Here is a 15,285-nt window from a genome sequence, read left to right on the forward strand (position 1 = left end):
ACCATTGACTTGATAGAATTGCATGAGGATGAAATGAGTTAATACAATAAAACAATCAGCCCAATGCCTGGCACTTAGTAGTATTTAATAAAAGTTCATATAATGAATATTATTTTCATTATAACAGTTAAGTTTTGCTTAGGTTAAAAAAATAACATCCTTTCTACTCAATTTTTCTTTTTCAGGCATTAAATATAATTGGCATATTTGTCATATTTTAAAATAATATGAATCAAAAGAATATAAGAGGAAATAAAAAGACCTAAGCTATTAAGTTGTTTACTTACTAAGCTTAATTATCTTCTATTACTTCATACGTCTCTCCTGTTTAGTAAAATCTCAACTTGCAAACTTTCTTATATTTTGAGTGCAAATCAAAAACAGAGCATATACGACTCAAATTCCTACTTCTGAAAGTCTGTTTCATTCTATTTTCACTCTTGTCTGCTTTCATTTCACTCTCTCAGCAAATCAAAAGAGATAATACAGTAGAATATTCTAGAATTCTATGCATCACTAAACTCTCAGATTATTTACATATAGGAACATATTTATACTTCAAGTTTGATACTTAACTGATTTTTGGATTTATAAATTTGCTTTTATATCAAATTTACATGATGATTGGCAATAAAACTACTCCCCGTTATTACTATTCTAAGTTTCTCTTGTATTTTGCAACCTACTCTGACTTTTAAATAGCACATGGTTGTTTTCAAACATGTACTTCAGGACACGTAAACAGAACACTGCAAAACTTTTGCCTAGAGTTATTCAGTGATTCTCATGATACCACTAACACAAAATTGATTTTCTTACTGTTTTGCAGTCATAATTCCTGGGCTAGAATTTTGACTTTATCACTTATTACCTAGTGATATTAGAAAGATATATTTCTAAAATACTCCAGCTTCTTCATGTGTAAAATGAGGGTGATAATAGTATTTAGCTGAAAGCATTTCTATGATGTTTAAATGGACTGGTATGGATAAAGTGCTTAAATGTGTGATTGCAAAATAGTAAATAATCCGTAAATAGTATTCATTATAATTATTATTAGAAGAGAGGTTTATTGCTAAAAGATACATCCTTTAAGTATCATTTTACAAATAAGAATATTGAGTATTAAGGGTGTTAAGTTATAGTCTTAAGTTCTTACAGTTAACAAATTCTAAGGCCTGGTTTCAAGTCTAGGTTTACCTGCCACCATAGCCAGTGATTGCCCCACAATTATTGAATTATCTCTTTCTATTTCCATAGTACGATCTCTAGAAGCTTCAGGTGGTTGAATAAATAAGGAAATAAAACATTTATTTCAATATCTTTAGACATTGTTGGCTGCCTAAAAGGGGGATATTCACAGATTCAGTTCAAATAAGAAAATTCTAATGAGAACTTTATCAGTGAAATAATTGGGTACCCCATTCTGCAGTCTTTGCCAGGTATGCCAGGTATTTAATAGGCAGTATGGTCAGAGTAAGAAAGGAAAATTTGATGTTAACTACCCTTTAAAAGTTCATGCAGTGTTGTGAATCACTATACTGTACACCTATAACTTATATAATGTTATACATCAACTATACTTCAGTAAATAAATAAGGAAATAAATAAAAGTGATGCAGTGACCTAGCATCATGGGAATTGCTCAGGGAAATCAATCAGTACACAAAGCCATTTATATTAATGATTAGCAAATGTGTTCTCTGGTAAACAGGTTTCTTGGAGTTGTTTTCAATTGAACACCAGGCAATCTCAGACATGTCTTTTTTGCATTATTTGTTCTGGCTTAATGGCTAGTTATGTAATAACACACTTATCATGGTATTTTTATCATTCTAATATTAATTTAGAGAATATATCATCTGTATATCTTGTGTAGTTCATCTCCAATGTTTATAACTTGAGGCAAGAAAGGTTAGCAATTGAGCAGGTGCTCATGTGGGTAGTGAGGCCACTTACTAGCTGAGTAATTTTGAGTAAGTTTATTAACCTCTGGAAACCTCAGTTTCTTTATCTGTAAAATGTAGTTAATAAATGTGACGTTTAAATTAGTTGAATATCTAGAAAGTAGAAGAGTTCCTAGTATATACTATACATTTTCCAATCAACACTTGATTAAGAGCCTGAGTTTTGTGTGGGCTATTTGGTTTAAATCCTTACTTGTAAGAGTGTGATAGGCAGAACACCAGCTCCTCAAAGATGTTCAGGACCTAATTCCCAGCACCTGTGACTATGTTCTCTTATGTGGTAAACACTTTGCAGATGTGATTAAGAATCTTGAAATGGGAAGATTATCTTGTATTTTCCAAGTAGGCCCAATGTGATCACAGTCTTCCTTATAAAGGAGAAAGCAGCCTGGATTACCCAGGTGAGCCCAATGTAATCACAAGCGTCCTAAGGAGAGAGAGTCTTCCGGAGTTTCAGGTGGGCCCAATTCAATCACGAGTCTGTATAAAGGGCAGAGGGCTAGAGGAGGGAAGGAGGCGCCATGATGGAAGCCAAGTTTGGCGTGAGGCGGTCGCTGGTTTTTGACTCCGGAGGAAGACGCCGTTTGGTAAAGAATGCAGGCAGTCTCTGGAAACTGGGAAAAGCAAGTAAACAGCTTCTTCCCTAGAGCCTCCAGAGAGGAAGCCGTTCCTGCCGACACCACGGTTTTCTGACTTCTATAACTGTAAGCCAGTAAATTTGTGTTGTTCTAAGCTTCTACTTTTATGATAATGTGTTACAGTGGCAAGGGGAAACTGATACAGAGACAATAGAACATTTAATTAATTCTCCCCACTCCAACGTATTTTTAAAATGGAGACGTTTAATATTACTTGCCTTCTAAAGTTTCTTCCTAAATTTTCTTACATTCCCTGTCTGAACACTCATATTCCTGGATAGCATGTTACATGCCTCTCTTATTCCAGAGGTCTGCCCTAGCTGCTCTGTGGTCTCCTCCTGATGTCTTGCAACAGTTTCTCCAGGCAGCTCCAAACCACTAGGCCCTAAGAACAGTCAGAGGTATGCTTTGTTGCAGTAACAAGAGATTATGGTATGTAGCTTAGGTTATTGAAGGCTTGGGAACGGAGTCATGGCTGTGCCCTCTCTCTGGGGGTTGCCTCCTTGCCTCTTTCATAATCTACCCCTGTTAATGTTGAACCCAAGTTCACGTGCCTGATGCACAGTGAGGCCAAACAAACTTCAGAGTTTGGAGCAGAGAAAGGTTTATTGCAAGGGCCAAGCAAGAAGAACAGGCAGCTAGGGCTCAAAAGGCCTGAATTCCCCAGTGAGTTTCAGGGAAAAGTTTTAAAGGCAAAATTTGGGGTGAGGGTGGGCTGTGGGGTATGTGGCTTCTCTCCTAATTGGCTGGTGGTGAGGTAATGGGGTATGCTCTAGGAATATTGTGTTCAATGTGAAGTTTCCACCCCCGAACTGGATGGAGGCCTTAGTCTGTGTAGAAGAGCTCAAAGATAAATAGTTATGTATCCTTCGAGGAGGAACTAGGACTCTATTGCTGCACTACTGTTTGACTGCTTTCCTTTGTTTCCACATTCTCCCACTTCCCTAATTAGTAATTGTTTGAATCTGCCCTTTGGAACTCAGGGAAGGTCTAGGAGGCTGAAGCCTTTTTTCCTACAAATAAATGGGGGGGATGGGAAGGCTTTTATACCTGGGAGGACCGCACAAGGTCCTGCTCGGTTTCAATGCTCCCTTGTCTTTGATACTCTTCATCTTTGAGGTGAACAGGTGTTGGACAAGAAAGGGAATAATATTTTGGATAGAGATTAATCATGAACTCGGTTTTAGGGGGACTCAGTTTCATGCTACAATCCTGAAACCCTTTCAGATCAGTTTTATTCTTATATCTAAAGTTGAAGACTCCACATATTTCTGTGTAACTTTTCCTGACTAGGGTTCTTGGACTCTTTAATCAATAGAAATTTAAGATGAGACATTCAGGCAAGGCTTTATCGGTGCTTGTGCTGTAGCACGAGGGAGTGAAAACAAGTAACAGGTGCCCTTGCTCACTCAGGTGGGGGTGGGCAGTATGAACTGGTCCCTTAAATGAACGTTTGTCCAGGTGCAGGCACTGCAGTTAAGGGTCCCAGGTCCCAGCCTATCTCATAACCACCCAGAGGAAAGAAAGAAGTCACCTGAAATAGGTTTGCAGTGATGCTAATGATACAATGAAGAGTTCATTTTATATTGGGATTACTTTTTTTTTTGGTCCAGGCTTGTTTGATAAAGTACAGGACGTCAAGTTAAACTGAATTTCAGATAAATAACAAATAACACGTTAGTGTAAGTGTGTCCCATACAATATTTGGGACATACTATACTAAAACTGTGTTTTTGAAGTTTAAACTTGGCATCTTAGATTAAGTCCGACAACCACAGTTTTGGTACAGCCTTCTGATTCCACAGTTCTGGGATTTAGCTTTGTATAATGAAAACCCACATTAAACTATTTTTTCAACTGAGAGCAGTCTTTTTCCAAATATGATTTATGCACAAAAAATAACACTTAACTATCACTGTCTTTATCACTCCCAATACCCCTGCTGTTACTGGGATAGTATCAATAGTAATAGTAGCAGCAATAGCCTTAGTTACAAAAGAAATAGTAGCATTTCTGACTTTAAAACACTAGCAATTAGGGAATGCCAGCAATTCAAATTCCCACTAGTCTTTGAAACCTTGAGATGGTGTTATACGTCAATTATCTCAAACTAGTTTCAGGTGGACAGGGTGATTTGATTTTTATATTTTGAGATAATCACAGCATGAAGTCTATTTAACACCCATTACCATACATAGTTAGAACTGTGTGTGTGACGAGGACTTTTAAGATCTACTCTTAGTGGGTGTGGAGAAAAGGGAAATTTTCTACATTGGTGGGAATGTAAATTGGCGCAGACACTATGGAAAACAGTATGGGAGTTCCTCAAACTAAAAATAGAATTACCATATGATACAGAAATCCCACTCCTGGGCATATATATAGATAAAACTATAATTCAAAAGGATACATGCACCCCTATGTTCATAGCAGCACTATTCACAATGGCCAAGACATGGAAACAACCTAAATGTTCATTGAAGGATGAATGGATAAAGATGTGGTACATATATACTGTGGAATACTACTCAGCCATAAAAATGAAATAATGCTATCTGCAGCAACACGGATAGACCTAGTGATTATTATAGTAAGTGAAGTAGGTCAAAGATGAATACCATATGATATCACTTATATGTGGAATCTAAAATGACACAGATGAACTTGTTCTCAAAACAAAGACTCACAGACATAGAAGTCTTGTGGTTGCCAAGTGGGGGAGGGATGGTTTGGGATTTGGGATTAACAGATGCAAATTATTATATATAGAATGGATAAACAACAAGGTCCTACTGTATAGCACAGGGAGCTATACTGAGTATCATGTGATATTCCATAATGGAAAAGAAAATGAAAAGTGTATGTAATTGAATCTGTTTGCCATACAATAGAGATTAATACAACATTGTAAATCAACTATACTTCAATAAAATAGACTTTAAAATCTCTCAGCAACTTTTAAATAGAAAACGCAGGGCTAACTATAATCACTATGCTGTACACTACATCCCCTGGACTTAATTATCATATAACTGGAGGTTTGTACCTTTAGATCATCTTCACCCATTTGGCCCATCTCCCTACCCTTACCTCTGGCAACCACCATCTCTTCTCTGTATGAGTTTGCATATTTAAGATTCCACATAAAAGCAAGATCATAGAGCATTTCTCTTTATCTTACCACTTAGCCTAATACCCTTAAGGTTCATCTATACTGTTGCAAAAGACAAGATTTCCTTTTTTTATAGCTGAATAATATCCCTTGTATACATACATGCTACATTTTCTTTATCTATTCTTTCACCAGTGGACAGTAGTTTGCTTCCATGTCTTAGCTATTGTAAATAATGCTACAATGAAAATGGGGGTGCAAATATTTTTTCCAGTTAGTGTATTTGTGTTCTTTGGATAAATATCCAGAAGCGGATTTCTGAATCAGATGGTTCTTCCTATTCTTAGAGGAACCTCCATACTGTTTTCCATGACTGCACCAATTTACAGCCCCACTAACAGTGCACAGGTGTTCCCTCTTCTCCATATTCTCACCAGCACTTGTCTTAGTCTTTTTGATTGTGGTTTGGATTTGCATTTCCCTGATCAGATCATATATATATAGATCACCTTATAAAATGCTGAGTAATGCTGCATTTGATCATGCCTCAGTCTCTAGACATACCTATGGGACTTCACCAAGTACATAGGATTCTAGGCAATTATAAGCTAACTTTTAAATATAGTCTATCTTACAAAGGAGAGACTGGATGTAGGTTCATATTTGTTGTTAGCTCTATGAAAGCTATGTTCCAAAGTTCATGATATATGTATACATGCTCATCTCTAATATGTGGGCAATGCAATCATTTTAAACTCTGACATTGTACATTATTTTAACTTATTCTGTAACTCGAAACTAAACAGATTAATAATTGAAGAGCTTTATGCTATAAAATTTCCACCAACTAAGAAACTCTGCTCTCCTACATACTTTTATAGGGTCTTGAATAAACAGTTGCTCATTTGCTTGACATACTTTAATAAGTTTATATCTAATTTTTCCTTCAATCTCAAACTATAAAAAAATAAAAAGCCTTCTTGCAGCCTTGGGAAGTTCTCCGTGTTCACTACTGCCGAATGATGCTTTACATCTTCAGTACCCTTGACTACCTCAAACATGTTAATTCAGGTGTTTGTCAACACCTTTCAGAATTGCATCAGTTTGATCTGTCTGTACATATTTCAAACTATAGTTATATAGGGCTTTTAGCCTCTAAGTGACTATTATGATATGACATGCTTTTCTGACAGTAAACTTGAGTCTAGCTTGTCCAACTTGCAGTTTCTCTGTAACGTGTCTGTGATGATTCCACAACACAGATGAAAGTTCTGTACAGGTTGATATAGTGAACCTGTTTCTAGCATCCTATTTCTCTTAATGGACAATTGCAATACCCAGCCCATATTTCCCGTGAGAAGTTGAATCATGTATTTCGTTCAGCTAATTCTTCTCAGGGCCTCAGTGATCCATTAATCTTCTTGTATAAGATAACCGAATAGGGATGTGTAATCAATTAGATGATATTCTATGTATCAGATTCAGATGCAGTGCACTTATCTATGAGGACAGCTTTTGCAAACACTAGCCTAGACTTTGCATCTTAATCAAGATAGTAGGGGGCTTCCCTGGTGGCACAGTGGTTGAGAGTCCGCCTGCCGATGCAGGGGACACAGGTTTGTGCCCTGGTCCGAGAAGATCCCATGTGCCGTGGAGCAGCTGGGCCCGTGAGCCATGGCCGCTGAGCCTGCGCGTCCGGAGCCTGTGCTCCACAACGGGAGAGGCCACAATAGTGAGAGGCCCGCAAAAAAAAAAAAAAAAAGGCACCTTGTCTGTTATCTTTTATGAACCTAGCAATGAATCTAAGTAGGTATTGCTTCTAATCTTGTTTCTAAATCCCTTTATTACTAGAGTGCTAAAAGTAGGTCCCCACATAGCTTTTTATAGAATCATTCTTTGTATTATCCAAATTGGATCTTTTTCTATTTAAAAAGAAAATTAAAATTAAGAGTTTATTCCCAACTTTGTCAAAATGTAGAAAAAATGTGTTTAGATGGAAACACCAGGCAAATAATCCTAAAAACCACACACACACAAAAAAAACCCTGAATATTAGAGTAATTTCTCCCTTTTAGAATCGCTTATTTACTAACTGAAATGCCTTCTTTGAGAAGGAATGGCCTAATAGGTCAAACACCAGTCTCCACATCAAGTGTTCTTTGTCCCAGGTATAGAGTTACCTGCAATCTTTAAGCACTATATGCCATATTTCACATCTGCTGAGGAGTTGAGTCCATACTTCGTACAGTAAAGGGGTAATGAGTGGAGGGAAAGGTAGGGGAGGCATGCTAGTGCAGTGATGAAGACAACGGGCTTTGGAGTTCGTCTGTCTGGTTTCCAGTATCTGATGCTTGTGTTCTTGAGTAATCGTCCCAGCCTCTCTGTTCTGAAATTTCCCCTTTCAGGCAATGGGGATGACGATTGTACTGTTCTAGAAGGCAGATCATGAGGATTAACTATTCTGCAAATGAAGCGAACAAATCAGTTTCTGGATTTTTTCAGATGAGATTCTTTCATTGGGAAGCAATAGAAACACCAAATTAAATCCTGGAACAAACTAGTGTGAGAGTGAGAGGGTTTCAGGGTTGGATGACTTAGGGCCTCAGTATTAAATAAACATGTCAGTTCCCTTCCTTGCCTGTTCTGTTATCCTCAGGTTTTGTTTTTTATATACAAAGTATGAGAGAAAGTAAACAAGTAAACATTAACTGCTCAAATCTAGGAAAAGCTGAATGTTAACTTTTGTAGAGTCAAGAGTGAGGAGAAAAAAGGTACTAGAATAGTCTGTCTTCTCTAGCAATTGATTGTGCTAACAGCCTGTGAGAGGACAGCTTTTTCAACTAACTTTTTTGATCAAAATATGGAATTAAAACTGTCAAGTAGTATTCATGAGTGTATAATGGCATAACTTGCTAAATAGTAAAATATGGCTTGTGCCTGGCAATGTTTTCCTCCTAACATAATTTAGAGCATTTTTAAAAATTAGGGATTAAAATATAAATAGCCAACTGTTTTGAAAAGTGTAAGTATGTAGACTTGCAGGTACAATTTATAATATTCTTTAGACTTAAAAAACATTGGGTAAACATTGGTCTTAGTATTGGTGATACATATTTAACTGAATATTTGTCATTTTTCATTTTTAGCAGATTATTAAAATAAATTGCAAAGCTATGAAGATATTAACTATAAAGTTATATTCAAAGATAAAGAATATCATTTTTCCTGGAAAAATACATTGACATAAATATCTTATCACCTAATCATGCCACATTTCTTTTTTTTAGATTTTTAAAAACTCTTTATTAATAATTAAATAGATAACCTTGAGTTAACCAAATCAAGAAAAGACGGGAAAGCACACATAAAGTAAGAAACAAGGAAATTAAAAGAATCATAAGAGGCTATTTTGCTCAACTACACATAAATAAATTTGAAATTTGGAATGAAATAGATAATTTGCTAAAATGTAATTTACCAAACTAATGTAAAAGAAGGAAAGCATATGTAATATTGGATTTCTGTAGAAGAATTAGGAAAATTTTTATCTCATGGCTATTTCATGAAGCACTATGGAAGATAACTCCCAAAGGTGAGTCAATCTGGGCTCTCCAAGAACCACATGTCAAGACAAGATCTGAAGTGTGGAAGATCTTTTGGAGAATTGTCATGCCACATTTCTACAGGAATATGAAATTTGTACATCTTCACACAGACTTGAATTTGTAAACCCCTGTATATTTTGTGTGGAGTAGACTTGTGTTCTTTTAATAAAGTGGCAAAGTACCTGCATTCTGACCAAATCCTTAACTGGGAGATTTTGATAAATATTAGAATACAGATTTGACATTTTTTCCCTAAGACATAAAATACAAAATACCTTTAGCACTTTGCTGAACTTGGCTCTTTTGTGTCATTTGAATATCATTTTTTGTTACCCCTTAGAAGATGGGCAATAGAAAAATTGATAGAACTTTTAAATGACAGCATTTTATATCTTAAACGTTTAAATTTAAAAGGTAGCAACACTTAAAGAAGCATCCTATATCTGTGCTGAGTATCCCAGATTCTAACTACCTATTTACATATATTACAGATTGTGGAAAGTCATCCTCAAAGTATCATGCATTTATTGAGTTTGTATTAGGCAGGCACTTGCTAGGGGAGGAGGATACAAGGATGAATAAGACACGAATCCAAACTGGGTCTATAATTCTCATTTTTCAGAATTTAGTTTCACTATAAAACATTGTAAGTGTGAATAAAAATGAATGAACTATCTTGATCTGGTTTTTCAGGTCACTTGGACTAGGGATAAAGAACACAACCATCGTTGCTTCGCGGGAGAACAGTCATGGAGGAGTGCACCACAAAAGGTAAGCCAATCACTGCTCTACACGTCCCTGCTGGATGGAGGTAAGCAAATTATTTATTCATCAATGTAATTAACATTAGAGCGTCTAACATGGCAGAATGATGAGTTCTTCGAGTTACCTGTCAGGTAATGTGACTAAATTGTTTTAAACATGAAATGGACTTGACAGTACAGAGCCTGCCTGCCTTTTTAAACAAGCCATAGAATCTGTTTTATTGGTAGTAAATTTGCTTAGAATGCTGTAATCATTATCCAAATGCAGACTAAAAATTACTCAGAATAAAAATTGCTCTTAGAATTCTCTATTTCACTGTAATATGAATACTGCAGAATCCAGCCCAGTTTACACCCATTCTCTTTGGCACTCTTTTTACAAAATAAGGAAGTTTTGTGTGTGTGTTGGCGGGGCGGGGGTTGCAGGGAGGGGTTGGTTTGGTTTCTGTATTTTTTTGTGATACGACTTCTGATCCTGACTACTTGGAGTTTGTCTTCAACCTTCGAAGGTTGGCCTGAGTCCTCCACACGATGGTTCTTAACACATGAGCCACAGATTTGGTGGTTCCCAGGGCCACCCTCAATTCTGACCAACAGACTATGAATTCAGGAGCTGGATCTTCAGGTTTGATAATCCACTAGAAAAATTCATAGAACTTGGGAAAGTTATACTTGCTAATTCTATTATAGCAAAAAGGATAAATCAGAACCAGCCAAAAGGGAAGATGTGTTGTTTAGGGACTGGGAGGGTCCCAAATATGATGCTTCCATTGTCCTCTTCCCAGGGGGTCAGGACATGTCACCCTCTCAGCGTATTGATCACATTGATGTATAACAGTATGCACAAAGTATTGTCAACCAGAAAAGCTCACCCAAGCTTTAATGTCAAGAGCTTATATTGGGGTTTCATATTCATAATTGAGAAACTCTCTGATCAATAATTCAGTCTCTACCTCCTTCAGAGGGTGGGCTGACATGCAACTCGAAGTCCCACCCATCTAGTCACACTGTTGGTCTTTCTGGCATGACCAGCTGATACTGAATCATCTGTATCTAGTTATCTTGGGACCAAAGACTTTGCTGCCTGCAGAAAAATTTTCATGCCTAACCACATAAGCTGCTTTGGTTCTCATTACCTATTTCCCTGCCAGATATCATAGCCTTATAATTTGTCTTTCATCTCTAATCTCTCTACTTCAAATAGTCAAGTACTCTGCTGTAGAAAGAAATGTTCTTGTTTCCTCAAATTCTTAGTCTGACATTTTATGCTGTGATAGGAAGTTAGTTCTTCTGACTTTGAAAGTTCTTTTGGTCCATTAACAGAACCCTCCAAATATGCTTAACATACCACAGCTTCAGCTTCTAGATGTTGTTAATACAAGGTAGATACTTGACCTGCTTTAAAGTTGGTATTTTGTGTTTATGTTTCATGTCTGGATTTCTTACATTTTGTTAGCTATTTCACTTTGACTTCTAATGATTTCCTATGAATATGCTGTGTATGCGTGTAGTGTCTGGAATACAGTAGTTCTTAGGATAGACATCTTCAGTGACTAATTCACAAACATCAAGGACCAAATATCTTTTAAACTCACTAGATGGGAATATTTGCGCAGACTTACCACAGTACAGGGTCTTTAAACATAGTAAGAGGTTTTAGATACTAAGCATTCAAAACTGTCCAATTAATCCACAACCATAGTTAAAAAAACATCAATGTATACCAGTCTCCATATATATGGTTCCAAATTAAAAAAATGCTTCACCTAATTCAACTTGTCCTGGAACTAACTGAAAATTTCCCCTACAGACAGCCCAAAGTTTTATCACTTGCTGTATCTAGCTGCAAACCAAGGATCTGAGTGGATATGTTGCAGGGAGGGGGACCCTTCCAGAACTTGATATTGGGATCTTGTCTAACACTCAAATGTCCAAGGAGACACAAATGTTGACAAAGCAAAAGACTTTATTGGAAAGCGGCACCCAGGCAGAGAGTAGTGGGTAAGGGGTAAGGGAGCCCAGGAGAACTGCTCTGCTTCATGGCTCACAGTCTCAGGTTTTATGGTAATGAGGTTAGTTTCCAGGTTGTCTCTGGCCAGTCATCTTGCCTGTGCCCATAGCTGGTCTGACTCAGGGTCCTTCCTGGCGGTGCGCACATCTCTCAGCCAATATGGATTCCAACACAGAGGTTTCTGAGAGATTGGCAGGACCCATTATGGGCTGGTGTCTCCTCCCTCCTTTTGACCCGTCCTAAATTCTTTTGGCTGGTGGTAACTTGTTCGTTTCATGTTCCTCATTTTCACATAGGAGATCTGATGAAGCTGCAAATTACATTTCAGCTTCCTTAGGGAACAAAATGGTACAGGTGTTTGCATAAAGTATTATAGCTCTGCAAATGTTATGAAGATTCTTTTAGAACAGTTACAGGAATCCCCTATGGTTTAGACAGTTCATTATGCTAAGGATTTAGGGATTTAAGTATGTCATTGTTTCTTTTTCATCCTGCACCCATGAGATTATTGATGGATCTGAAAGCTTTGCCTTCAATGGAGAATTTATTCCAGGTGGCCCCAAGAAATAATGTAGTTAGCCATCATGCTGTTGCATGCCATGCACGTGTACAATATTTCAGTGGTTAACTGGTTTGTACTTGTCTAGCCCCAATTAGATCAAGGATCCACTTACAAATTTTACCCGTTTACTTGCACCTCACTTTTAGGAGTCCTCTGATCAGTCAGGTAGTCCTAAAGAAACTCTAATCTAGACAATGAGTGTATTAGGTGGAGACTGGGTGCCTCACAGGATTTACTGGAAGACTAGGGAATTAGGCTAAGGAAATAGGCAGGAAAATGGAATGCTAACTGCCAAGACATATACCCAAAATACTATACAAAGAATGTGTTATTCTGCTGTTGCCTCTGCTGCTGACCACTTGACGTCCCCAAAAGGGTGATACCATTTGATACAGTATCACCTTGTTGAACTGGAATGAATTCCCCATGAGCTTTTTGTTTTCAAATATTTCTGTATCTCTCCCTTTTCTACTACTTATGGCATTTATGACCTTAATATAAGAGCAAAAGGGAAAAATAGCACCTTTTACGTGGGGGAAGGGGAGACTTGTTTCAAATATATAACCCAATGCTTAATTTCATCAAATAATAATTTTCCTAATTCTGTAGTATTTTAACTTGAAGTAGAAAACAATTATTTGAATGCAAGTTAATTAAAATTTCTGTACATTACTTTTTATATTTTAGGAAGTACTTAAAGGGCCAGCTGATGTGATGTTTAAATACTTAAGCCTCTTACCTAACTGCCTAGAGGAAAGTTCTAATACTACTGTATTTAATATGGCATGCTTTTCAATGTTTTACGAGAATCACCTAAAACTCCAGGGAAATCATATTCTTTATGGGTTCCATAAATGATGTCATTTTTAAGAGCACAATTTCAAAAGTCACATATGAGAATATAGTGATATGACAAAATCTGTCTGGGATATTCAGACACTTAAATCTCCAAGGGGCTGGGTAGAGGTCAACACTTATACAATATTTATAATGAAAAGCCCAAGCAACATCTTTCTACTATTATATTTCATGTACATCACTACATTATCCACCCTGAAGCTGACACTTTTACTAGCTGAGGTATTACTGCTTCAAAATCAAACTCGAAATCAGGCTTTGTGGTTTAGAATCGAATACCCTGCAAAGACCGTCAAGTAAGTATATTTGAGGCTGTACACTGTTGTGTTAGAAATAATTCAATATTCAGGTGATCTAGGCTAATTCTCTGAAAAGAAAATCAGTGAAAATTAGCCAGCTTTTGCTAAATTATGTACAATGCTTGGACAAGTTATTATAAAGGGGAAACCTTTTGGATAGCAGATTAGTAGTGTAAGGTGTAAATGGTGGGCACGTGTACATGCATGCATGTGTGTGCTAAGTCGTGGTGGAATAAAAACTATTTGATTAGGAGTGAGGCCAAACCTTCTCTCATCTTACCCTTTTAATCTAGACCTAATTATCTTACACATGTGTACATTATTTTCTCAACTACAAAATGTAGAGTATCCTTATTCACGAAAACAATTTGAAAACTCAAGTACTATGCAAATGTAATTTACTAAGGAGGAAGCTGAACTAAAACTATAATAGAAATTATGACTTTAATAGAAGTTGACTTTAAATTCCACGTTAAATATAAGAAACACTATGTCTCCTACTATACCACATGGTGCACAGGAGGTACTAGTTAACTGTTCTTTCCTTCTGTCTCTGCAAGCAAGTCTCAATCTCACAGAAACTTAGTTTCATTAACTTATGGAAGATAACTATTTATTACTCACATATTTACTATAAGGAAAAATTCAAATGTCATAACTCTAAATTCCAGTGATTCCTGAAATTTGAGATAATTATTTAAATTAAAGTCAAGAAATAATTAAGGGAAAATGGCATTTGTGGGCAGCTTCAGCAGTCAGTTCCTCCACATAAACATCAAAAAATTAAGCAAAATTGTCAGAATCATCTTTGTCAGACTCTAGAAAACAGTCAGTCTACAACAACCAAGTGAGTAGTTGTCTGAGGCTGGGTGGAAGGGGTATTACAGGAAGCGAGTGCTTAGCACCAATCAGGCTTTGAGAGAAGCACAATGGAAGGCAGTGGCCCAATGCAGAGACCAGAAGTAAAAACTGAAACTTAAATGAAAGATGACTGAAAAGTGTTTTAATTACTATCTTTTGTGTAATGCAAGTTTTGTCAAAGTACTTATGAATTTTTTTGACTTAATTATATTTTGAAGATTTTTCTTGTGTGAGTTTGAAAACATAATCATAATATCAAGTACGAATCAAGTAAACTATAAAATGATCATGTTAAATGTTACTTGTTATGGTATTCACAAATTCAATGAATCAATTCTAAGTCCACAAATTGAAGAAAAATTAACATTGATTACTAAGTCTTTCTAAAATATCCAGTTGATACACAGACTTAACTATAAAATTAAAACATGTCTAGTATAGCACAAGTCAGTTAACAATCTCATAGTAAGTTGGACTTGCTAAGAACAATTCTGAACGTTGAAGTGACAAAACTGATCAGAGTATACAATAATTGCAAATCTCTGTAAAACTTAGAAGGCAAGTGCGTTACATATTTATCTCTATATGCATATATACACATAAGACAA

The sequence above is a fragment of the Stenella coeruleoalba genome, assembly GCF_951394435.1.
Source record: "Stenella coeruleoalba genome assembly, chromosome: 14".
NCBI lineage: Eukaryota > Metazoa > Chordata > Mammalia > Artiodactyla > Delphinidae > Stenella > Stenella coeruleoalba.